This window comes from Anguilla rostrata, chromosome 5, assembly GCF_018555375.3.
Source record: "Anguilla rostrata isolate EN2019 chromosome 5, ASM1855537v3, whole genome shotgun sequence".
NCBI lineage: Eukaryota > Metazoa > Chordata > Actinopteri > Anguilliformes > Anguillidae > Anguilla > Anguilla rostrata.
Window position 1 is genome coordinate 51188844 of NC_057937.1, and position 26238 is coordinate 51215081.

A 26238-nucleotide genomic window follows, 5' to 3' on the forward strand; every position below is an offset into this window, starting at 1 on the left:
CTGTGTGTGAGGGAATGTTATGAGAAGGTTGTTTCTGTGGTGTGCAGGTAGGATGAGTGCAGTCATGGGAAAGTTTTTATTTTCCCTCTGGGCTGAAAAGTGAAAGCCCTCAGGCTGAGCACCCCAGTGCACCTGCAGCTTCTGAACAGACCGACTGCTCTGTGTTATCTTTCTCACACACGCGCGCACACACACACACACACACACACACACAAGCACTAACACGCACACACACGCACACGCACACGCACACGCACATGCACACACACACACACACACACACACACACAAGCACTAACACGCATGCACACAAGAATGCATGCATACAAACGCACACAAGCACGAACACGGACGTACGCACACACACACACACACACACGCTTGGAACCTCTCCTTTTTATAAAACACACACCAGCCCTCTCACTGTGGCAGGAACTCTCCTTTTTATAAAACACACACCAGCCCTCTCACTGTGGCAGGAACCTCTCCTTTTTATAAAACACACACCAGCCCTCTCACTGTGGCAGGAACTCTCCTTTTTATAAAACACACACCAGCCCTCTCACTGTGGCAGGAAGCTCCCCTTTTTATAAAACACACACCAGCCCTCTCACTGTGGCAGGAACTCTCCTTTTTATAAAACACACACCAGCCCTCTCACTGTGGCAGGAACTCTCCTTTTTATAAAACACACACCAGCCCTCTCACTGTGGCAGGAACTCTCCTTTTTATAAAACACACACCAGCCCTCTCACTGTGGCAGGAACTCTTCTTTTTATAAAACACACACCAGCCCTCTCACTGTGGCAGGAACTCTCCTTTTTATAAAACACACACCAGCCCTCTCACTGTGGCAGGAAGCTCTCCTTTTTATAAAACACACACCAGCCCTCTCACTGTGGCAGGAAGCTCTCCTTTTTATAAAACACACACCAGCCCTCTTACTGTGGCAGGAACTCTCCTTTTTATAAAACACACACCAGCCCTCTCACTGTGGCAGGAAGCTCTCCTTTTTATAAAACACACATCAGCCCTCTTACTGTGGCAGGAACTCTCCTTTTTATAAAACACACACCAGCCCTCTCACTGTGGCAGGAAGCTCTCCTTTTTATAAAACACACACCAGCCCTCTCACTGTGGCAGGAAGCTCCCTTTTTATAAAACACACACCGCCCTCTCACTGTGGCAGGAAGCTCTCCTTTTATAAAACACACACCAGCCCTCTCACTGTGGCAGGAACTCTCCTTTTTATAAAACACACACCAGCCCTCTCACTGTGGCAGGAAGCTCTCCTTTTTATAAAACACACACCAGCCCTCTCACTGTGGCAGGAAGCTCTCCTTTTTATAAAACACACACCAGCCCTCTCACTGTGGCAGGAAGCTCTCCTTTTTATAAAACACACACCAGCCCTCTCACTGTGGCAGGAAGCGCTCTCCTTTTTATAAAACACACATCAGCCCTCTCACTGTGGCAGGAAGCTCTCCTTTTTATAAAACACACATCAGCCCTCTTACTGTGGCAGGAACTCTCCTTTTTATAAAACACACACCAGCCCTCTCACTGTGGCAGGAAGCTCTCCTTTTTATAAAACACACACCAGCCCTCTCACTGTGGCAGGAAGCTCCCCTTTTTATAAAACACACACCCGCCCTCTCACTGTGGCAGGAACCTCTCCTTTTTATAAAACACACACCCGCCCTCTCACTGTGGCAGGAAGCTCCCCTTTTTATAAAACACACACCCGCCCTCTCACTGTGGCAGGAAGCTCTCCTTTTTATAAAACACACACCAGCCCTCTCACTGTGGCAGGAAGCTCTCCTTTTTATAAAACACACACCAGCCCTCTCACTGTTCCAGTTACATTTTCAATGACAATGAAGTTTTTTTGGAGCAGGGAAATTATTTTTGTAAAATAAAGTAATTCTATTTCTTTTTGATTCTTAAAATGTTCTGCTCACATAGACAGGCCTGATGAATGTGTGGCTCGTGAAGATTAGGCTATGTGTTTGTGTACAGGTTTAATATGGGTAAACAGAATGAAAAGCATAACAATATGACCTCCTCTGGAAGATCAGTAACTGAAATTAATTATAAAGATACATAGATTAAAAAAAAAGAAATATATAGACATTGATCTCAGATGACTAAGATGACTATTTTCATTTTGATTATATATTTATTTTTTAAATAATCCCCGAAAAACCTCAACTAATTTCAGCATTACTGTACAGCAATGGGGAATCACCGGTAATTACTTTATATGACTTCACACTTAGTGATTCATTCCCTGTGCTCTGTGCGTAGCCTCAGAGTCCAGCTGTGCCTTTACAGCAGGTGTTTAACACTGTTAATGTGTAATGTGGTATCAGAATGAGCGTCATCTGACACACAGTGGACTCCACCAGCAGCCCTGACTGTACAGCTGCGCAGTCTAACTGCAGCAGCCCTGACCGCACAGCTGCGCAGTCTAACTGCAGCAGCCCTGACCGTGCAGCTGCACAGTCTAACTGCAGCAGCCCTGACCGCACAGCTGCGCAGTCTAACTGCAGTAGCCCTGACCTCACAGCTGCGCAGTCTAACTGCAGCAGCCCTGACCTCACAGCTGCGCAGTCTAACTGCAGTAGCCCTGACCGCACAGCTGCGCAGTCTAACCGCAGTAGAACGCGTGTATGCGCAGGACCGTGCTGTCGGACGCGGCTCGCCAGCTCAGGGGGGACGCGCCTCTTCCCCTCCCTCCCCGTGGCCCGGCGACGCGCCCGGCGACGCGCCCTGCAGTGGCTGGCGGTTATTAGGAGGACTGGGGGGGAGAAACACGCAGAAGAGCAAACATTCCAAAACGCCATTGGAAACATTTGCTCCATTCTTAATTAGCGCTCTGAATGTAACGTGCGCAGTCCAGAGCACGCTTCCCCCGGGACCTGCGACTCTCCATCCGCGCCTGGGGGCCTCTCAGCCCCGCAGCTCAGCCGCTGAATACATTAAGCCCCGCTTGAGCACCTTCCTGTTTACCCATAAATGAAGCATTGCTGTTTTTCATCTACAATGCTGCGATGTTGGGAGGGGCGAGTCTTTGGCCACCGTGTGAGTAAATTTTTTATTTTTCGAGTGCAGTGCCACTGAGGGTAATAGAATCACATTCATTCCAAGGTTGTTTTTTTTTTTTTACAGGTCGTGGTCCACACGTTGTTAACCTAACAGTGGGGTCTTCATATGCCCAGAAAGTGTATTAAAGGTTAAATAAATCCACACTCACACTCCCAAAAGGCATTTGATGTAAAACAGATGTAACAGTGCGTTGTAGCCGGCCCCTTCGTTTTTCAAAAATAATGTTCCTTCGCACTTCCTCGCATGCTACGAAATGATAGTAGAGCCATCATGCCAAGGGCTGCTAATTTTTTTTGGGGGGCACGGGTGGGCCCTGCGGTACTAAAGGGGCGGACGATTTTTTTTTGCGGTTAATTGAAACGGTGAAGAGATGCTTGTGCTCGGAGGTCCGTATGTCAGCGGATGGGAGGAGAGGGTGCTTCAGACGCCTGTGCAGCTGTTTAAATGCCCTCCTTAATAGCCCGGCTTCGCCCCGCGCCTCGTTCCCGCTGCCCCGCGCCACCCAAAATAACTCCCCTCGCCGGAGGAAATTAGTGAGGGAGCGGAGTTACGGAGCAGGACGAGAGGCTGGGAGAGTTCGGCGCACCGGCTGCAGCCGAGAGCTCCTAGGGCCCTTGAGCTCCCTCCGCTGCGGCTCCTCCAGCGCCAGCGCGCAGGTTCCACCAGTTAGCCAAGTTTTCCGCCGCGCGCGTCTGCGGGGACGGTCAGCGAATAGGAGCTGGAGCGGCCGTGAGAGCCCAACTCCGGGAGTTTCAAGCCCACTTTTCGCGCCCCGTTCGTTTTTGACTCTGATTCGAGTTCGGGTAGTGGAAGGAAAACCTCAGACTGTGACGTAGTCTCACTAAGGCTTGACCTGAGGAAAGTACAGAAAATACTAAACTGTTAAAATGTTTGGGAGTTTAGCCCCTAGTCTGTGCTTTATGAAAGTCAACACATTTGGGAAGCACCAATAACACACAGGAAACCTAAGAGGAGGACTAGGCAGGTAGCAACAAGTGCATTAACCAAACAAACATCATTTGAAAACATGATTTTCAGTTTTTAGCTTTACTAATGTGACACAAAGCAAATCTAAATTTTGAAAAAAATGTAAAAATAAGAACAAAATCCCAAAGATACTGCTGGTGCTCTCCCCCTGCTCTCTCTCACTAGCTCTATTTTTCCTGATGCTTGGCAAAATATTTTCATTCATCACATTTCTGTTTTTATTTCTTTCTTCTTTCTCAAAAAGAGATGGTCTCCCAGGTATTCTCAGGAGAGCCTCTTTGCACCAGGATGTAAATTGCCTTGTTTTTATTAGCGCAGGCATATATGTGTGTGTGTGGTGCGCGTTGTGATGGTTTCGTGGTGTGCATGTGTAGTGTGTGTCGTGTGTGTGTACGTCTTGTATGTGTGTGTGTGTGTGTGTGTGTGGGTGTGTTGTGTGTGTGTGTGTGTGTGTGTGTGTGTGTATGTTTGTTTGTGTGTGTGTGTCTGTGTGTGTGAATGTGTGTTTCTGTGTGTGTGTATACATGTTCTTTTGTGTGTGTGTGTGTGTGTGTGTGTGTGTGTGTGTGTGTGTGTGTGGTGTGTGTGTGTGTGTGTCAAGCGCGACTGACCATTACTCTTAATGGGGATGGTGTGGCGTAACGGGTTACAGGATAATCCTGGAGGCGGCGTGGACACTGAGCGTGACTCGAAGTGCCGGCTCCAGCCTCGTCCGTCTCCCCTCAGCTCCCTCAGCCATCCCTCCACTCGCCGGCCTCTGCCCACAGCCGCCTCATCAGCCTCAGCCGGCCCCCTCAGCCGCCTCCACTAGCCGGTCCTCCACTCAGCCCGGCCCTCACTCAGCCGCCCTCCACTCAGCCGGTCCTCCATCAGCCTCCCGGCCCTCCTCAGCCCCGGCCTCCTCACCGTCCTCCACAGCCGGCCCTCCACTAGCCCCCCCTCACCGGCCCACTCAGCCCCACTCAGCCGGCCCCCTCAGCCTCCCAGCCCCGGCCCCACTCAGCCCCCCCTCAGCCCGGTCCCTCCACAGCTTCAGCCGTCCTCCAGCCCCGGCCTCCATCAGCCTCCACTCAGCGGCTCCACTCAGCCCCTCCATCAGCGGATCCTCCACTAGCCTCACTCAGCCCGGGCCTCCCTCAGCCTCCATCACCGGTCCCTCATAGCCCTCCACTCAGCCGGTCCCACAGCCCCTAGCCGGTCCTCAGCCGGCCTCCCTCAGCCATCGCCGGTCCCTCCCCAGCCCCTCCAGCCGGGCCCTCACTCAGCCCCTCCACTCAGCCGGCCCTCACTCAGCCCTTCACACTCAGCCCCGGTCTCCTGCCCGGTCCCCTCCACTCAGCCCCTCCACTCAGCCCCGGTCCCCTCCACTCAGCCCCTCCACTCAGCCCCGGTCCCCTCCACTCAGCCCCGGTCCCCTCCACTCAGCCCCACTCAGCCCCGGTCCCCTCCACTCAGCCCCTCCATTCAGCCCCGGGCCCCTCCACTCAGCCCCGGCCCCTCCACTCAGCCCCCTCCTCCACTCGGCCCCCTCGCCCCGGCCCCTCCACTCAGCCCCGGTCCCTCCACTCAGCCCCGGCCCCTCCACTCAGCCCGGCCCCTCCACTCAGCCCTCCACTCAGCCCGGTCCCCTCCACTCAGCCCCCCCCCCCCATCAGCCCCGGTCCCCTCCACTCAGCTCCACTCAGCCCCGGTTCCCTCCACTCAGCCCCACTCAGCCCCGGTCCCCTCCACTCAGCCCCTCCACTCAGCCCCGGCCCCCTCCATTCAGCCCCACTCAGCTCCACTCAGCCCCGGCGTCCTCGCTGCTGTGATGTCCTCGCTGTGTCCCGCTGCAGTCCACGGCGCTTTTGTTCTTTTAGTGTGGAGTCGAGGCAGAGACCCGGGCCGGATCAGATCAATGATGGCGCGCGGTTCCCCCGGCGCCCCCGCCGAGCTCCCCGCGGCACGGTTAATTAAATGTGTGTTTTAGGTGAGGGGATCGCCGCCGTCAAATTGAACAAAAGCCATTTGGAGCGGAGCGGCAGTTTGCTTAACCGGGCCGACCCCTGAGCCCGCTCCTGGCCTGCACCCCGCGCGGCTGCTGCAGTTAGCCCCCGCACAACCCCACCGCCCCCCGCCGCCCCCCGTCCCACGCTGCTGGTCCCTAACAGGTCCTTAAAGTGCTTTAAGTGCTCGTGCGCCGCTCTAATGAATGAGAATGACCTCCTGGCACTGAGAACTGCTCTGAGCTGAACAGTCACCTTACCTGCTGAAGCTCTATTAGCCTGCGCTAGGAGAGAGGCCATTGGCTGTGTGAACCGCTACATTCACCGCGCATTATTTATCAAGGGCCCTCTGGTCTTCGCTCGCACGACTAAAAACGCTACCATTGAATCAGAAACGCTATATTTTCCATCAAAACAAAAATCTAAAGCAAAAGCTATTCAACGCACAGGCAATTAGGTCTGCTCAATGGTGCACGCTATACAGCATCAGCATGCATGCAGGTGAACCCTGAGCTGACTGCAGCTTGTGTACTGTGTTTTCTTTCTCTTTGAAAGGTACTGAGAAGCGGGACAAAAGATTTAGACATCTCTTTTTTTTAAGCGGTGTCACTAAAGGCCGCTAAATCGATCTTTTATCCGACTCGTGAAGTCCGAGTTTCCTGCGTCATGCCCGACGCTCAGCGGTGTGCTCAAACCAGGATTTAATGCGGGTTTGCAGGCCCCCATTGAACACAATGTAGTTTTTCTTTTGTGGAGTGGGGGGGGGAGGGAGCGATCGAAGGAGAGAGAGAGCGAGCGAGCGAGACGCGTCGCCCGTTGTGGCGCGCTGGCGCGTCGCGGCGCAGTGCCAGCCCAGCGTCCGCCCGGGGGAGAGAGCCGAAAACGCGTTTAACCCCCGACATTCATCTTTCCTCCGCTCCATATTTGTGTTGTGGAGCGCCGGGGGGGGGGGGGGGCGGTTGTTGGAGAAAGCCGGGCCGTAGGAAGGCAGCGTTTCCTGGGCATCCGCGGGCCCCTTTCGCTGCCAAGTTAGTCAGCTCTCCTGCGCTGCCAGGAGTCACTCTGGCTGCTGGTAAAAGCTTGTTATCTCCTAATCCGTGCTTATACCCCGGCTAGTCTGAATTACGGCATTACACGTTTCAGTGCAGAATGTGGCAGGGGTTCAGGCCGGTGGCCGTTAGAGTCAGACTGCAGCATGGCGCAGTGTGGCGCAGTGTGGCACGGCGTGGTGCCCTGTGGCTCCGCAGCCTGTGCCTTTCCCACTGGAGTAAGCCCCTCCCCCCTTTCTCTTGGTGCTCGCTGGCATCCTGGCCATCCGCAGGGAGCTCCATGTGTCCTGGCTGCTGCCGCTGCCATTATTACTAGTGTTTCACTGCAACACATGCGCATTCCATCCCCGTGTGTGTGCGCAGTACGGCCTGAACTGGCTCACACGCAAACCCTCGTTCTGTTTTGTTTTTGTTTTGCTTTATTCTCCAAGAGGTCAGAGCTTCATTTGAGGGTAACCTCTGTTACCTTTCACAGACTAATATCGACGATAAATAAAGTGTAATAAAGTTTAGGTGTCTTAATACCAGGAATGTTAAGGATAGACGTTCGTGACTGTCGAGGCAATAATTAGACATGACGATATGTTCTTTTAACGTCAGACAGTTTTGCGTTGTGATTTAGAGCGGGCAACATCAAAACAGGTTTTGAAACAGGAAGCATCAGGTTCTGGAGTCCCCCCCCCACCCCCGGGTCTCGCTGGAGCGCGTGAAGACATTCCGCGCAGGCCGAGGTGGTGTTCCTGCCGAAAGTGAAAGGCACTACCCCGAATAACCCCGGAGTGACGGAATGAACAGTTGCAGAAGTGAAAGAGAGAGGGAATTCTCCTGGGCTGTAACCCAAACCCCCTTTGACCTCCCTGACCCCCCTACCCCCCGCCCCGCTCTTCCCGCCTCCTGTGGGAGGCTCTGAGGGAAGGAGGCCAGCCATTGGCCGAGGACCCCTGTCTCTTCAAAGCAAGAAACGGTGAGGCCTGGGTAACCAATCAGGACTGATTGTTTTACCAGTGGGGGCATGGGGGGGAGGTGACATCAGTAGAGCCAACTGGCCAAACATCTGCCTGCCTTTCCCTTCGTGCTTACGGGCCCCTCTGTTCCTACACTCACCTCGCTTCCACGGTTTTTAGCAGCTTTCCTGTGGCAAAAGGCAGTTTAAAGACCACTCTCTGGAACTCACAGTGAGGTGCCAAATGCCTTCCCTCACTCACTGCTCCCAGAATTGGGTAAGAGCTGCGTGCTGTGTGTTAATGTGTGACTTCAGTTTCTGACCTTTCTGTCCCACCTGAGGTTCACTGTGATAGAGCCCATCCATGTATTTGAAAAAAACACCTTTTATAAGAACACATTAACATGAACGGGCCATTCTGTCCTATTTGGCTTTTCCTATTGTCTGGAAAAACTATCTAGCAAGTGTCAAGCCTGGTCTTCAGCACCCCAGGGGTCAATGAGGTGTCATACACGCGTCCTCTCTTAGTCCACTGCTAGTTGTGACTGCGCTGGGTTGTTACACAGGAGCCCAGTAACTGTGTTTACCCTTCTGCAGCGTGATCCGCATTGTGTGAGAAGTCCAAGCCCATTATCTTCACGCTAATGGGATGCACGGCAGGCCCAAATCTCCGCTGGAGAATAGGATCATCTGTAAGCCCCCCTGAGCTGATTAATGCCCAGAAAACGTTTCCGCGGGGCCGGTCTGGGTACCTGCGCACTGCGCTCCACGCTCAGCGCAGAACCCATTTTCTCTAAGCGCGATCTGGATTTCTTTTCTCTTTTTCTTAGGAGAGGTGAAGGACTCTCCACTCCCGAGTTCTCTATTTTTATTTATAAAAAAAAGAAGAAATTTCTGTAAAGGCCTGTTCTGGCGCGGCTCGGCGCGCGGCGGGAACGGGGAGAAATAGCGCCGCAGACGCCGCTCTGCTTCCCCCCGCTCCCCCGCTCCCCAGCGGACGTGTCATCTGCTCCTGTTCCATCCTCGCTAATTAATAGGAATCTTTGTTATAATGATCTGTGGCGTAAGCCCTTGACTCCATGCATATGCAATAAAGCCAGAGGAGCCAGTAGCCCCTTTTTTTTTTTTTTTTTAATTTCTTGGCCGGCGGCCGAGGTGAACCTGCAGGTTTTGAACCGCGCTTCAAACGCTTAGCCCCTCCCTCCCCGTCAGTCCAAGATTCCCTCAGGCGGCGCGCTCTGGCCCAACATCAGTCAAAGCCAGTTTTTCTTCCCTTTTTTTTTTTCCTCCTCTCTTTCGCTCTTTCTTCCTCTCTGCCTTTCCTCCTTTAAGTAACGCGAGCTGGGGTCCGCCTAGCTTTGATTCCGACGGCTCGCTGGATCTGGCGGAAAGCGGTACGTGTGATCACGCGGCGGTGCGTTAGCGCGGTTGTGTGCGCGCGCGTGGCGTAGCCGGGCCGCCGGTCGCCGGGGCCGGTGCTTTTGTTTGAATAGGTAATGGGGGGGGGAGGGGGCCAGGGAGTCGGGGTGGGGGGGGCCAGGGAGTCGGGGTGGGGGGCCGGGGCGCTCAGCTTGGGCTTAAGAGACGCCGGTTGGAATGGCTTGTTAGGACGCGCGATCAAAAAGCCGCTCCCCACTCCCTGCCAATCAGAGCTCCCGGCGCTCTGCGCGGCAGACGCTAAGTAGATTTGCCGGCTGTACGCCGCGGGCCCTCTGCCAGCCTGCCCCGCGCGCGCTCGCAAAAAGACCCCCCACCCCCCCCACACCACCGCCACGCTCATCACTGCTAGCATTAAACCCCTTTAATACAAGCCCTACGCCCCGACAGTTACTCCACCTAACCAGCCATGAACCTGAATGCTATGACACCTTTGTGTCTAATAATAATACTACCACTACTACTAATAATAATAATAATAATAATAATAATAATAATAATAATAATAATAATAATAATAATAATAATAATAATAATAATAATAATAATAATAATAATGATAATAATAATAAGAAGAAGAAGAGTATTGAGTAGTAGTAATGTGTAATCTGCAGCGTTAGCGGTGAGTAGTGTTCAGTGCGGGCTGTGTGCGGGTGCAGAAGGTCCCCCTGTTCGGGCCGAGCGAGCAGCTGTCCCGCTCAATGCGCCATTCTTCACATGAGCCGGTATCACCTTCCCCCGCGCGAGAGCATTCCTGCCTCGCCGACACCGGCAACTGCTCCGGAGCGTCTTCCCCTGGGCTCAGCTGTTGAGCCCGTCCCGCGATCCGCCTGCCAGCCACAACGCCCCCATTGTGTCACTTTCTCACGCACCGCGCCGGAACCCCCCCCCCCTCACAGGAGGAAACTAGTTGTCTGTGAGACAAATCACATCCAGGGAGACCCCACCCCCCCCCACCAAAAAGGAAATTAAGACAGAGGCTTGTTTGTGGACTGTGCCACAATGTTAGGTGCATCTCATCTGCAGCCTCTGAAGATGTGGAATAGGCTCCCCTGTTCTCCCAATGCTAGATAGAGAGGTAGTCAGTTCCCCCATTCAGAGTGGATCAGAGCCGGCGCTTCAGTATTATCCTGAAATGCTTTCTGTGAAGAAGCACTGTCTACTGTGTTACGTGTTAGTCTGGTGAGAAGGGGGGGGGGGTTTAAAAGGGACTCTGGGAAATGGGGGGGCAGGGGGGGTTGTTATATTTGCAACGGCTTTAATTGACTTGGTATCCGCTTTGACCCCTCTGTATCCGGTTAGTACAGTGAGAGCGAAATGCTGACACAGAGGAAAGCAGGGCTCCATTAATGGCCCTAAATCTGTCATTGTGCTCTGCAGCCCAGGCTGCGGACGCAGCCCCAGCTCTTTTTGTAAATTAAAATCAGCGTGAACCGGAACAGATGTTGACGTGCTTTACTTTATCTACTGAGATCGGGTGATGTGGGAGGGAAGGGGGGGTCGGGGAGGGTCGGGGGAGGGCTGGGCAGGCTGCCAGCACCCCGGCTCCGGCGGGGGGGGGGTGAATTGGGAGGGGGACCCGCACACCTCCGAACAGGTGGGCGTGCAGGGTTACACGACCGAACACTGCTGGCACCTCAGGTTTGCCCCCCCCCCCCATCCCCCACAACCCCCTTCCGCACTGTCTGTGCTCATACCAAACAAGAGGTGGGGGGTGGGGGGTGGGGGGGGCAGCGGTCATCTGACAGGGATGAAAATAGTTCCGCTGTAACCAACACCCGGCCCGCAACCATCTGATCTGGGTCACTAATGATTTTAGGGGACGCGCCGCTGGCTTGTTGTCCCAGGCTGTAAGTGCGCTAACCGTACCGCTGGGACGCGCGTTAGCGGCAGCGTGAGCCTCTCGTCAAACACGCGCACCGCGCTCCGATTAGCATGTTTGCGCTGTGTTTCACATGAATATTCCCCATTTAAATTTAGACGTCGGTTGTCTTTCGCAAAGATCCTCTTTAATCCTGTGAGATAAAACAAACATCTCTCGCTCTGCTCCTTTTTTTTTTACCGCTTCACGTGTGCCAGGAGCTGAAATGAGGGTGTCAGGAGGAACGGATAGAAACGTGTTTTATTGCTCCGCCAAGCCCCAGTGCTGATGATCACAATGACTTGAGGGACAGCCATCCCTCCCCGGGAGTGGCCCCCCCTGTATAATTCCGGCTCGGCGGGGACGGAGGGGGTAATGTGCTTTAAGACCTCTCCGTGCATTACACGTGGCGCAGTTTTGGTGATTGATTGGAGTTATTAGTTGTGGTTTTAATTAATGTCGGTGGGGCGGGGCTTCAGATGGGCCCGGGCTGTTTCTCCTGACTCCGCCGCGTCTTTCAGTGTCGCGTTAACGGGCCAGGCGGCCGAGGCCGTCTCGCGTCTCTCTTTCCCGCGCGCTCGTTCGCTCTCTCTCTCTATGTTCCGGCGCCCGGTTCAGGGCCGGCCCGCGCTGGAGAGCGCGAGCGGCCGCCCCATAACCCCTCTGGAGGCGAAGCGCGGTCCCGCTCCGCTCTCAAGACACGTTTCAGGAACCCGCTTTATTTCCTGTGAAAGTGGCTCGACTCAGCGCTCTGAGAGAGAGAGAGAGAGAGGGAGAGAGAGGGGGAGAGAGAGAGGGAGAAGGAGAGAGAGAGAGAGAGAGGAGAGAGAGAGAGAGAGGGGGAGAGAGAGAGGAGAGAGAGAGACAGGGGAGAGAGAGAGAGAGGGAGAGATAGGAAGAGGGAGAGAGACAGTAAGGGAGAGAGAGTATGAAAGAGTGAGAGTGTGAGAGAGAGAGAGCAGGAGAGAGGAACAGTAAGAGAGAGTGAGTGAAAGAGAGAACGAGAGGAGGGGGGGGGATGTGTCCGTACAAAAGCAAATACGACACCCGTCGCTGGAGGACCCTCGCGAAACAATGGCCCATTGAAGCACGGCGCTGCTGACCGGGAGGGGGGGGGACTTCCTGGAACTCGGAATCCTTAACCTTTTTAAAGTTCTATGGTTACGTGGCCACTCAGATCCATCTCCTTCACCAGCCCGGGTAAAGTCTCGCAAAGATAAAGGGCTTTTGTCTGATTTCTCACATTTTATAGAAAAATCTAGAGCGACCGACACCGCGAAGGAGTTCACAGGCGAGCGCGTCGGCGCTGGTGACGACAGCCGAATCTCCGACACAAACCCCCTGCTTTACTGCTCCTTTCATACGGGTATTTCCCCTCTGTTAGTAACCGCTAAGCCCCCTCCTGCTTGCAAGGCCGTGGTTTATCCATCCACGTTCTGTGTAAAATGCCTGCCTTTATCTAAAATGCTGTGTGCGTGTGTGTGTTTGTGTGTGTGTGTGCGCACACGTGTGTGCGGTAAATGAGTTGCTGTTGTTCGTTCGCGGCGTGCGAGCTGAGGTACGCTTTTTAGTACAAACGCCAAACAGAACGGAGGACGGTGTTTAAAAACACTGACCTCTGGACCGGGAGTCCTTGGAGCAGTGCGCGGGAATCATGAACTCTGACACGCGTGTAAACAGGCCCGCTGCACGGGACCATAAACACATTTAATTGCTGCGCTGGAGAAAGCGGGAATGTCAGAGACTGCAGCCGAGCTTAGTGCTGTACCTCCCTAATTAGACAAACGAATCGCAAACAAATTAAGCTTAGGAAGAAGAAAATGTTTTCTCCTGTTTTTCTTCTTTTCCTCCACGCAAACATTATATTTTAGACTATTTTCCTTTACAGCAAAAGGATGTAGACAGCATGCATCGGTATTGCGTATTGACATTACTGATAATGATCCCTTTACATAAGGCAAAATGTTATGAACTGTATGTTTTTTTTTTTTTTTTTTTTAACATGTATTTGTTTAGTTTTTTTGTAAACATGTTTCATTAGAAAGCATAAAATATCTTTGTTTTTTTATTTTATGAATTATCCAGGATAAAATGATGTGCGGTTTTAAATTTGGGGACTTTTATTACCTCAGCGAAGGGGAGACACTCATACTGTTCAGAGTAGCGCTGGGTCCAGTGCAGGATTGCACATTTCTGCTCCAAGTACGCAAAAGCCGTGTGAAGCCCTCCCACATGCGTATTCCTATCAGACGGTCCGAAGTGTCAGGAGTTGCCCCGCGTTCATAATGAATTAAAAGTTTGGGTGACTGCGCGCCCACTGGGCTTCTGGGTAAATTTTAATCTATTCATGTGGATCCTATTAGTCACTCTTTTTGTCTGCGCTCTGTCTCCGGCACCCATTCATTTGGTAAATCAGAGCAGGCAGCCATGATCGCAGTTAGCCGCATTATCCCCACACTTCTATTAATTTAACATAGATGAATAAATGTGAATGTTTTTGGAGCATTGATTAGCTGTAGAGTTTATGTCTGACAGTTAGATTGCAGGGTACCCAACAAAATAATGGCTCCTCTGTAAGGTACCCAGTAATTAAATTCTCGTGTGAAATTATAATTTATTACAGTGTGTGGGCCCTAATCATTACCCACATCAAATGGAAATTATAAATTAAAATTAAGTCCACATATCTCTCCTAATGCTCATCTTCACAAGTGCTGAAAACCTCATCAGTACCCGGTGAAGTTTCGTGTGAGGCAGCTCACACCCCCCCCACACTGCCCCCCCCCCCCCACACACACATTTTTACTTTTCATTTATTTATCTTATAGGAGAGAATCTGGGGGTTTTTTTCTCCTAGTTCTCTAGTATTTCACATCACCATCGAGTTCTTACATGCTTCCAACCGTCCTGATCGGATTTGGGGAAGACTGGGGTTTCTCTCCCTCTCTCTCTGTCTCCCGTTCGGTAGACTGCAGCCGTTACTTCCTTGTTGTGAACGGGCCCTGATTGCCGGTGTCGGAGGCGAGGAGTAGCTCATGGAGCGGCCGGGGCGGATCGCGGCAGAGCGAAAGTTCGCTCTGGTCACCCGAGCGTTAAATGGCCCCAGCTTTTAGGAGTGACCTTGGGGGGGCAGAGCTGCGCAGCGGCTGCGGCCAGCTGCGCATATGTCCCCCATCGGGGCTGGATCGCTCGCAGGCCCCCCCCTCCTCGCCCCCCCCACACCTCAGGCTCGGACATATGCTCTGCTTTATTTCATTCTTCTGACATTAATCCTGTTCGCCAGCTGTTCTGCCAGCTGCCTTTCGGGGCCTTAGCGGAGCCGGCGCTTCGCTGGGCTCTGAACGCCGCCTCATTTTGGCTCCTTATGCCCTCCATAAGTTTTGATTGGATTTTTATATTTGTTTTTTTTTTTTTACTCTTCCCTTTCCAGGTTCAGTGAGTTGTGTTTCTCTCTCTCTCTCTTTCCCTCTCTCCGTCTCTCTTTCTCTCTCCCTCATTGGCTGGCCAGGGGTGCAGACAAATATTTTTTTTTATTCTCTGTCTCTGGCTCTCTCGTTCATTCAGTCTTTTCGGGTTTCGTGAGAGACCTCTCCCTCCTTCCCTTCTTCTTTCTCTCCGCCTCTCTCCCTTCTCTGTGGCCGTCTCCGCCGCCCTCTTGTTTTCGTCCCCCTCCGTCCCGTGGACGAAGGGGTCTGCCGCTGGACTGGTTTTAATCTGCGGCCCCAAACTCCCGCCCCCCCCCCCGCCGGAGTCACGCGTGTGCGCGGCGGCATTGGGCCCGCGTGGAGGGCGGGCTCCGCCCCCATCCTGATCCATAATGCACCAGCTTCACCGCGCGGCCACCGGAGCCATCTCGGCCTCTCTTTCATGTGGTCGCCATGCAACCCCGGAGCAACCGGCCAGGTCAGGAGCGCGGGGCTGACATCGGGGTGATGGGAAGATGGGGCGCCCATCGCCCTGGCCCACTTCACCAGCCAGACGCCGCCCCCAGACAGGGCTGGGTACCCCCCCACCGCTTCCTTATCAAAAGCGATGCTACAGTTGCACATCTGCCAAGAACATCTTTATACGCCTTTCATAAAGAGCATTTCATAAAACCATAAAACCGTTCGCTCTCGCAAAGAGGCCAATACTTCTGCAAAACTATGGATCCCTTCATGTGAATGACATCGGTGCCATTTCACTGGTGACTTAAACAGTTATTTTTTTATTATTTTATTTGGTGACTCAATTTACCTGGCTGTGTTCATTAACATTTACATTAATTATTATGCTGTCAGTTGGAATTTCCGTGTGCTTCCACTGTCAGCCGGGCTGAAGGATTGCCCATCGCCCGCGCGCTGGCTTGCATGAATTGATCATTGGCGGAGTTGAATAATTCAGGGCTGATTGCTCCAGGGCTGGATTGGGGGGTGGGGGGTGGGGGGGGCGTTAGCGGGGCCATTTGTTGAGTTGGCCTGGCCCTGCTGTGGAGGTGAAGCCCCCTGGGACCGGTTAATGCGGGGGGGGCCTGACGAACACGTGTCTCCTTAGAGGGGTCAGCGCTGCAGTCCCGGGGAACACACAGAGGCACCGCGGTCACTGTGGTCACCGTGGTGACCGAGGCCGGCTCAGAGCTGCCGGACCGGGCCGGCTGAACCGGGAGAGCCCTGGTTTATTCCGCCAGCGTGCGCCCGTCCCATCTGGACGCCGTTCCCCATCCAAACGGCCCGACTCCGGCAGCCAGGTAGCAGGCGTGCGACGCGGGGGTGTCGGCAGAAGCAGCGGAACTCCCCCGAAAAAAAAAAAAAAATGCGTGACCGGGGGGAGGGGGGGGGGCCTCTGTGTCCCGGCGCCCGCGGCGAGCGCCGAACTAGTTGTGTGTTCTATTTATACCCGCTGTTCCGAGCCGCTTTTGACAAGCCCAGCCTGCTGCAGGCAGGAGAGCCTACAGGTGACTAACAGGGACTGCTCACTAAGTGGAATAATGAACAGTATTACGTGTCAATTAAATCAAGCCCAGCCCCGAGGTGCAGGTGCTCCACAATGTACTGACATATCTCAAGGACCTGTGCCTCTTCACCCATGCATACCAACAGCCGCATTTGCATATTAAAGAGCTGAAATTATTTAACTGAAGCAAAAAAAAAAGCCTTGTGGAAATGATGGAGGTTATTAAAACTGTTGACAAGGAGAGAAGGTAATTGCCTGAAAATGAGAGCCGGCGTTCCGTTGTACACGGAAAATGTTTTTTTCTTTTTTTTTTCCCCTCCCCTCCTTCTCCTTCTTCTTCTCCTTCTTCTCCTTCTCCTTCTCCTCTCCGCACACATTGTGCGGCGCCGGCCGGGTGTGTAACCTATTACGTTTAGATTGCTCCCGTGCAATTAGTGCCCTTTTTGTCCTCACATCAATAACGTGGTGATTATGGAGGCTTTTCGGGGAGCGCTTGGCACATCCAGCGCCTGTTGTCTCTGGGGCCTCAGACGGGATGACAAAACACGTTCCCTTGTGTTGTTTCCCCCCTTTCAGTTTTGATTCTTGTAATTATTGTGTTTTATTTGGTGCGATGGCGTCTTGTTTCAGCGCCTCTGTGATTAAGACATTCAGAAGATCCTGCGACGTGCCAGGCGCGCGCCTGAGAAAGCCGGGTCTTTGTGCGCTCCCGGTCTCTGGTTTGTTTTTGTAAAAAAAAAAAGAACGTAAAAAAAAAAAAGACACGGATGATTCCGTGAGGGGGAAAGACTCTGGAAAGCAGCCAGTTCTTGATTTCAAAACCTGAACTTGAAGCGCGTGCGTCTTCCTTCTTTCGCTTATCTTTCCTTTTTTTTTTTGTTTTTTTCTTTTGCCGGAAAATTCAGGCAGTGTAGTAGTCCCCCTACAGAAATGCACCGCACAATTCCTCCAAAACAAGCAGGAACAATATTTTAAATTGAGCCCGCTCTCCTCTCCAGTTGAACAGGAGGCACTTTACTCTCTTGACCTTGACAGCGTTTCTCCCCGCACTGCTTATGTCTTTCCTAATATTGCTGAAGATGCCGCACTCCAAAGTGTTTCGAAGATAATTATTAACCTAATGCCCCACGCTGCAGTGCTCCATCTGCGGGGCCTACCTAAGCATCAGTAATCTTTCTGCTAAAAAAGGCAAAAAGAGATGAGCTTATTCACACATTTTTTGAAAGAAGAAATATTGAGTGGTTCTCTTCACAATCACAATATATACTTCCTTAATTAATTTTGTACATCTCTGAAAATACCACTCAGATAAATACTCTTTGGCTATTCCTCTGCGTATTCATAAGCCACGCACTCCGTTCCTCATGCTTAATGTCTATGGGGGAAATTATTTATACGTCCTGCCTGGCGTCGGTTGATCATTGATTAGATAATTAGGCCTTTCCGTGGAGGATCGCCGGGCTGATATACAGATCTGTGGAGCGGAGTTTCCTCGTTGCCGTCCGAGTGAGTGATGACACTTTAGTGACCAGGAAGGGACGGGCGGGGGGGGTGGGCCGGGGAGGGGGGGGTTGGTGGGTTTCTCCGCCGCTGGTATTGCGTGCCTTGCAGCCACATAGCCGCGCTTTCATTCAGTGAAGGCACAAGGGAAGGCATTGTGGGAGTTTTCCGCGTGGCGTGAGCCGCGGAGGCGGGCAGCCGGTGGCGGGCGAAGCCCAGGTATCCCGACTGGCACAGTGCCCCGGGCCCCGGGGTGAGGATGGATGGGTGCGGAGGAAGAGCTCCTTCCTGTTTTTTTTTTTGGGGGGGTGGGTGGGTGGATGGGTGTGCTACAATAGCAGCGCAAGTGCTGGAGATGCTGGCAGTCCTGGCAAAGGGCCCCAGGGTACGGTTCACAGGCACAGCAGTGCACTCTGGGACAGCCCGAAAGCTACTGAATCCCTGGACTAGGTGGTGAGAGAGACTGGCTACCAGTCAGGACAGACTGCCCATCTGATATTACCTGTTCTATTTCTGTTTTTTCATTTAACATTGAGTTAAATAGAATTTGCTACTAATTTTATTGAACGTTTTCGCCTATGATTTAACAGACTTAATGGGCACCAGTGCCATGTTGAAGTGTCTCCAAATTATGGAAGGGTAGACATTGTACTGGAAATTTCTTTACGCCCCATGTCAGCCTCGAGGTTCCCTTTAGCTGCCAGAGCGTTTACCTGTACAGTGCGATTGCATTATCTTCAGCACACAACTTGCACAATTAGCTCTGTTTGTATTAGCGGTAGCAACCGTCCTCCCTTTTCTTTTCATGTTAGCACAAGTCACTGCAGAGAAAAAAGCTGCTTCGCTTAGTAACAAGGGCTGTCCTGCCGCGGTCTCTGACTCTCTTAAAGGGGGGGGGGGGAGGGGCACAAACATCACTCATTCCATAGCAGTCCAGGGGGGTGCAGGGGTCAAGCTTGTGTTTAAAATTTTTTGACCAGGCAGGTATTAGTAATCAGACTGGACAGGGGAAAACAGCTTTTATGAAACTTTTATGAAAGGTGCTGTACATCTATTAGTGTGTCTTTAATCTGTTTTCGGTCCATTCTATCTGCCATTCCTGGTTTGTCATTCGAATGAAATGCAGATAATGTTTTGGTGGCGGATGGGACTCAGATTGTGTCATTTGGAGTTCATGTGCCGTTTCAAATTGAAACAGATATGATTTTTTTGCTCGCTGGCGTGCTCTGTGTGCATTTCATTTCTCCCTCCAGTGGCTTTGACTTCGCTGTGGCTTTTGGATCAAGCTCTGATTGTGGGATCAGTTTATGCCCATAATAAACCTTTCAAATGAGCCGTTTTGAATAAAAAAAAAAAAAAAAAAGCCCGCATTTCTCATGGTGCGGTGCGTTCCAAAGTGCTTTACATCCGGAGGGGGGCGGTTTATTAAGTTGTTTATCACGACGCGGGCCGTAAAATGGAGGATTGTCACCGCGCGCCTGTAATCGGAGATGGCGTTTCCCCCCTCTCCTCTCGCGTCGGGCAGGTGAAGGCTGGCAGTGTCGAGTGGGATTGTCAACGCTTGCCTGCCTCTCAGTGCTACACTGTTGTGGTTTCTGTTAAACATTTGGTTTTGGCACCACGCGCGGCCAGGTGATGAATACTGTGTTTATACCAAACACAATTCCAGAAACTTCGCCGTCTGAAGATTTACGATGACAATTAGCTCCGTATTTATGCGCCGGGGAGAGCACCGCTGCCTGGCCGGTGCGTCTCCGGGAGTTTACGGTGTCTTTATCTGGCTCCCTCGGGCTTGCCTACTGTGTAAAGATGATAGGATAGTGGCGCTGACAGGCTGTTTGCCTGCCACAGGCCGCAGACTACGAAGGGGGATATGGATATCCGCAGTGGGGATGTCATCTGCGGTTAATATCTGAAAGCAGAATCAGTTTCATTGAAGTACAGTGCACAGCTTTGCCTGATTCTTGGTGCGAGACCCAACCTTTCTCTCCCCGTCTCGCCGTTTGGGTGGGCATAGGGTTTTTTTTTTTTTTTTTTTGCATCTGACGTTCTGTTGTACACATCCAGTTCCCACCCTTATTTGGAATGTCCAGTCGTCTGCGAACACAGCAGCGATTCATGCGCAAAGCCCACTTCCTATTAACACCCACGGCTCTCTTCCGGAACATGTGCCGTCACCAGCTGCTTCTATTCACGTCGCACAAACAGCCAAGCTAGCGCAGAGTGGAGTCAGAGGAAGACCTTTCATATGCAGCTTTGACATGCAGGCCACAGGCGCCCAATCCACCAACGGGTGGCTGTAGAGCGGCGAAACGCAGGCCCCTAACCAACAGAACCCTCCCATACCCTGGGCGATGCAACTGCCAGGCCTGTGGAGCTGCCACAGTTGGCACTGGAACACTCCTGATTTGATCAGAGACCACGGTGCCTCGATCGAATGAGCCACGCAGCACCCCAAATGTAGGGTTTCCGAATCCATTTTAGTGAGTTTTGCGTGTTTGCATTTGGTATCTGCAGAGCAGGCTATGTATGGCGGTCCCCGGGCCCAGGAGGACTGGAGGCCGACCCCCTCTGCTCCACTGTGTCCCAGGGACCCCGGAGGGATGTGAGGGGAGGGTTCTTGGGTCGGGTCCAGGGGAGCTGGATGATCCAGGCGGCTCCCCTTTGGTCAGGGCTCTGCTAGAGGGACCTTGGGAAAATGTAAATAAGAGCAGATAGCGGCTATTGTTATCATTCCACTCTCATCCCATCTGAATGGCCTCCTCCACCGCCTCACATTGTTCCATCCCTGAGATACAGGATGAGAGAGAGTGGGGGAGGCCTGCTGGGAAATAATAACAAACTCTCTGTTTGTCCGCTTCTGATGTTTTCCTTTGACAGGCCAGCGATTTATTACAGAACCTAATAAAGACATGTTTCCTTATATTTCCTGCTTTAAAAAAAAACTGCTGTTGTACTGCTACATGGTTAATCACTTACTCTCCAGTTCTTGGATTTTCTAATAGCAGTTATTATTGTAATTATTATTTTTACTTTTACACTGGCTCAGCATGTTTGTATTGTGTTGCACTGAAGCTTCTCATTTTCACGTGCTCAGTACATTCTGAATGTGACGATCACTGTGATTCTGATATGAGGCAGAGTTTCTCTAGTCTAGTGTATTCCTCTGGGGAAGCTAGAATGGTATGCAAGAAATCTATAAGCACTACAATTATTGATCTGAAAACATTCTTCTCCTTTATGAGGGTGTTTTGAAAGAAGCCAGACGCGTAGTTTGTGTGAGCTGAGCGTTTTGTGCTCTGGTGAGCATTCATGGAAATGAGGACCTCCTGGTCTAAGGCCCTTTTGGGAAGTCTCTGTCACTTCTGACAGTGGATTATGGGCTGTGTTCAGGTGTTTTTACAGTCATACCTGGGGGGTGGCACTTTTCACCTTCATGCTGTTGGTTGATAGTCACTGCCCCCCCCCCCGCACATTCCAACACAAGCCTCCCGCCTTTGTGCTGCTTGGCACGCCGTGCGTGTGTGTGTCGGAGCAGAGGTACGGGTGCGGAGGAGTGCCGGCGGTGGAGGGGGGGGGCGGACCGGCCCCTCCCTGGGGAGGGGGGAGGGAGGGGGGGGCGTGCCGAGCATGATGGGAGCTGGCACGGCGCTATCTCCCAAGCAGTTGGCGCATTCCTTAATGATCAAGTGCAGGAGCGGCATCTGTGGGCCGCCGGGCGTCTCCGGGCCCGCCGCGGACGGGAAGGATTCCGCAAAAACGCCTCGCTGACCTCCCCCCCCCGCCCCCCGGCCACTCCTCCGCTCCTCTCCCCCATTCCCTCTGTCCTCCGCTCCTCCTCTCCCTCTCTCCCACTTTGGCTGCGGAGCTGAGGGCCTCTCCCCGTGGAAAGGGGCGGCCCGCTCTTGCTAATTGCAGGGAAGGAATGCGGGAGGCGGCTGTTTGCGGTGTGTCCGCGGTGCGGGCTGGTATCTGGTGCGGTTCGGTGCAGTGGCCAGTGTGGGATGGTATCCGTCCAGTGTGGTGGTGTGCCAGTGAGGGTGCCTAATGGTGACAAAGACTCATTGTCCACCAAATCGGTCCCACAGAGAGAGTGCTAGACCACCCTTTCCACAGTCCTCTCTCTCTCTCTGTTTCACTCTCTCACTCTCTCTCTTCTCTGTCATTAGCTGGCCAGGAGTGCAGATGAACACCACGGTCACTCTCGGCCAGAGAGTCAGAGTCAGAGAGTCAATAACAATCTGGAGGGATCCTTTTGGCTCCGCTTGGACAGTTACATTACATTTATTTGGCAGACGCTTTTATCCAAAGCAACCTACAATAAGACAAAACAGAATGCAGCACTGAGTTTGTTCTCTTTGAGAGATACTCAGAAAAAGTCAACAGGAAGTACTGGCTGCCCCCTGTACTGTGTGATTGGGCCTTTTTGTGGGCTGGAGGTTTTTAGTTTTTTTCTGTGGTACGGGTGGAAGGAATCTTTTTGCTGAAAGGTAGGTTTCGGGTAAAAAGAAATCATAGTCCCCACACGCAGTCTAAACAGTCCTTACATCTCTACTGCAGAGCAGAAAGGGCAAGAGCAATGGAGGACAGGACGCCATGTAGGGTAAAGTCTCTCTTCCTCCCTCTCCCTCTCTCTCTCCCTCCCCTCCTTCTCTTCCTCCCTGTCAGCTTTGTTTGTCAAACCCCGGAGCATAAATTTACCTCTGCGATTCTCTTTGGAATGAAGTACAGATGTAGTGTAGAGTTACAGATTGTATTTTCTTTCCTAAGTGGCTACCGTAAATCTCGCGGCTAATTCCATTTCATCCCGGGCCCCGTACCGTGAGCGCTGAGCGCGCGCTCGCAGGGAAACCCGCACCCCCAGCCGCTCAAATGGAATTACAGAACTCGCACACCGTCGTACTCCGCCTCCATTCGCTGCATGTAATTGTATGCAAAACATATAGTTTCATAAATCTGTAGTTTAATACTCTATAGTTCAATATTTAAGTTTAATACTATAACAAAACATATAGTTTAATAAATCAAGGTGGCCTTTTCAATTTTGTTTATGGCGCACCATTGATTACAGAAAGCCAAAATATATTTTCTGTTTATTATTCTGCAGCAGGACCTGCAGATTTGTTCTGTTGGTGTGTTTAAAGCGCATTCACTGTGTCCACATGCATTTTTAACCACTGTAAAGATGTACAGTGTCACGGTAATGATTTGATGTGTGTGACTTCTGGTGTGCATGTGAAGGCTTTATTTGGCTTTTTTTTTTTTTAAGTGCAAGCAGTACCTCATGACTACAATGCAACGTTCTTGTGACCGAATCTCCGGGACACGCACAGTGTGCGCTTCTGAATTTTTAGCCCTTTTGTTAACGGGGCGTTCACAAATGAGCCATTGTCTGGAGGAACGTTTAACCATTTAACACGGTGCCTCTGGGCTTCCCGCGCAGGCAACAAGAATGTCTGCTTTTGGCTTTTGCCCTTTTTTGCGAGAGAACAAATCCATTCTTACAGGCTCGTAAGAATGCAATCTTCGTGAGTCAAGGGCACTGGAAGGCGCACGCATAATATATCATGTTGTTGAAAACACATTCCAAAGACGACAACTGGAGCCAAAAAAGCGAAGGTAGAGAACCAGCGGTGGTACTTAGGCTCTGCGCGCGGTTGCGTTGCGCTTGCAGCAGAAAAACAGCGTGAAATGCAGAGAACTGCGATGCGATGCAGAACAGCATGAAGGCAGAAACATGCGATGCATGCAGAGAACATGCATAAAGCAGAGAAAGCGATGCGATGCAGAGAACATGCGATGCGATGCAGAGAACATGCGATGAAATGCAGAGAACATGCGATGCGATGCAGAGAACATGCGATGCGATGCAGAGAACATGCGATGCGATGCAGAGAACATGCGATGAAGTGCAGAGAACATGCGATGCGATGCAGAGAACATGCGATGCGATGCAGAGAACATGCGATGAAGTGCAGAGAACATGCGATGCGATGCAGAGAACATGCGATGAAATGCAGAGAACATGCGATGAAGTGCAGAGAACATGCGATGCGATGCAGAGAACATGCGATGCAATGCAGAGAACATGCGATGCGATGCAGAGAACATGCGATGAAGTGCAGAGAACATGCGATGCGATGCAGAGAACATGCGATGCGATGCAGAGAACATGCGATGGAGTGCAGAGAACATGCGATGCGATGCAGAGAACATGCGATGCGATGCAGAGAACATGCGATGCGATGCAGAGAACATGCGATGCAGAGAACATGCGATGCAGAGAACATGCGATGAAATGCAGAGAACGTGCAATGCAGAGAACATGCGATGCGATGCAGAGAACATGCGATGCAGAGAACATGCGATGCGATGTCGATGTGGCTGGACATTTTGCAGCGCCTCTTGCCCAGCCTCTGAAGAGAGATTTGAGTTATGCCAAAGTTAGATCTGAGCATCTCTATATGTTCTTGGGATTTGTCTGCAGGCTGGATTACCCAGTTTGCGGTGCAGTGCTGGATTTCACACAATATTTAATATGTTCTTAGTGTTATATTTGCGAGTATTGTTATTATGCTGTTCAAAGGTTCTGGACTACTGATGACTCCCATGACTGCATTTAACCAGATACAGAGTCATTTTCATAATTTGCCTGCAACTGCGAGGGGACTGGGACGTTCCCCATTACGGAGCAGTTGCCTCCGCTTTACAGTAATGAGCAGTGTCGTGGGGTCACACAGCACCGCGTGTGGACTTTTTTGGGGGGAAACTGCTGCTGTAGATGTAAAAAAAAGAGAAGGAAGATCGAGAAGGGAAGAGAGAAAAGTCCTGTGACCTCAGCGTCCTCGTTAAGCGAGAGGGAGCTGGCTGAGTTCCGTTACCTTGGTCCTCTCCGCTCGGCGGCCATTTCCTGCGTGGCCCGCGGGCGAAGGTCAGACCGTCCGCCGCGTGCGTTTCGGGGGCCCGTGAGACATGGGGGGGGGGGGGGGGTGCTGCGTTTTGATGGGAACTGGCTGACCTCTGCGGGGCGTGGGGTACGGTCGTCCCGTCCCGCCCCGTCCCGTGCTGATTGGCGCACGCCGCATTCTTTATCGCACAGATTCCTGTCATTCCTGCCTCTGATTCGCCGTCCCGCCGGACAATCCTTAATTGTCTTCATGGCCGTTGTCTTTGTGCGTACGGTGAACACAAACCCCCACCTCACCCCTTACCTTCCTTTAAATGTGCCTTTGTAGTCCCCCCCACCCCCACCCCACCCCACCCTGCTCACCCACCTCATTTATCTCTCCCTGCCCTCACTGGGCTGACCCCCACAAAACAACCAGACCGGTCACCGTCACTCCATAGAAGTTATATACAGCCTACGCCCTGGGAAAAAGCGTCCGTCGATATGTGTGCATTTTAGCATTGCTTCTCTGCGTCTGAATGACATTTTCGGAAAAGAGGATGATCTGTGCTGGGCAAGGGAAAATAAATCTCGGTCATTTTGCATCTTGGAGCGAGAAAGATGGAAGGAATAGACAAAGCTCATCTTTTGGTGTTCTGTAACTGTTTTTTGTTAGACGCTCTCTTCTGAGCTCATGTTGAGGTAAATGGAGGAATTTACACAACCCTAAGATCACTGGAAACTGTATTACAAAGGGGTTTTTTTTTAAAGCAACATGTCGGCAAGTGCTTTTCATTAGTGTAGTTCACACGTTTTACCAGAGTTATTATTTTAAGGTTAGCGACATGCACTGAAATGTATATCTTTCCCTCCTTTGTGACAATGCTGGTACTATCCCTGGCTAATTCAAAACATATGTTCTATAATTATGGTAATAATACCTTTTGATTTTTCAAGAACCTATAGTAGACATCAGCCTGATTTTACGGCAGTGCAGTTCAGAGGGAAATATTTGCCCCTTTCAGCGTTGATTGAAGTTTTTTTTATATCTTCTGCAGAATGGGTTTTTGAAATAACACCCTCTCTGTCTGGAGGAAGGGGTTGTTCACAATTAATGTCGTTGGACCTTTTATTTTCTCTTTCTTCCTTTTGCCGAGGTAGAGCCGTATAATTATGGAGTTGATAGGGTTTTAATTTTATTAGATAACTAGTAATTTGACGCCACAAGATATGCCTTTTATATAGTGAATTGTTTATGTTGTGTTTTGTTGCGTGCGTATAAATACACGTCTAAATTTTGGGCGAGAAAAGATAAATGTTGCCTTTAAAATCTCATCCAGACGGTGTTATTTTGTGGGAAAATTACACTGAAGTATGTCTTTAAACAAAGACCTTGCTTTAAAATAGTGATGCTCTTTGTCCTTTCCACTCTCAACGAAAACAAATTTGAAAAAGCAGACATTTTAAGAGGGTCATAATGTTGCTGAAACATTTTGTTAGCGAAATCAGTGTAAATCAATTAAATCATTTTGTGTCAGATGAAAACATTG

General features: G+C 51.5%; 1 protein-coding gene across 31 annotated transcripts in view; it reads left to right on the forward strand.

Moving 5' to 3' along the window:
* The window catches only part of LOC135255600 (transcription factor SOX-6-like), a 200877-nt gene that overhangs the window by 84068 nt on the left and 90571 nt on the right, over positions 1-26238 (forward strand). The gene's annotated exons all lie outside the window — the stretch shown is intronic.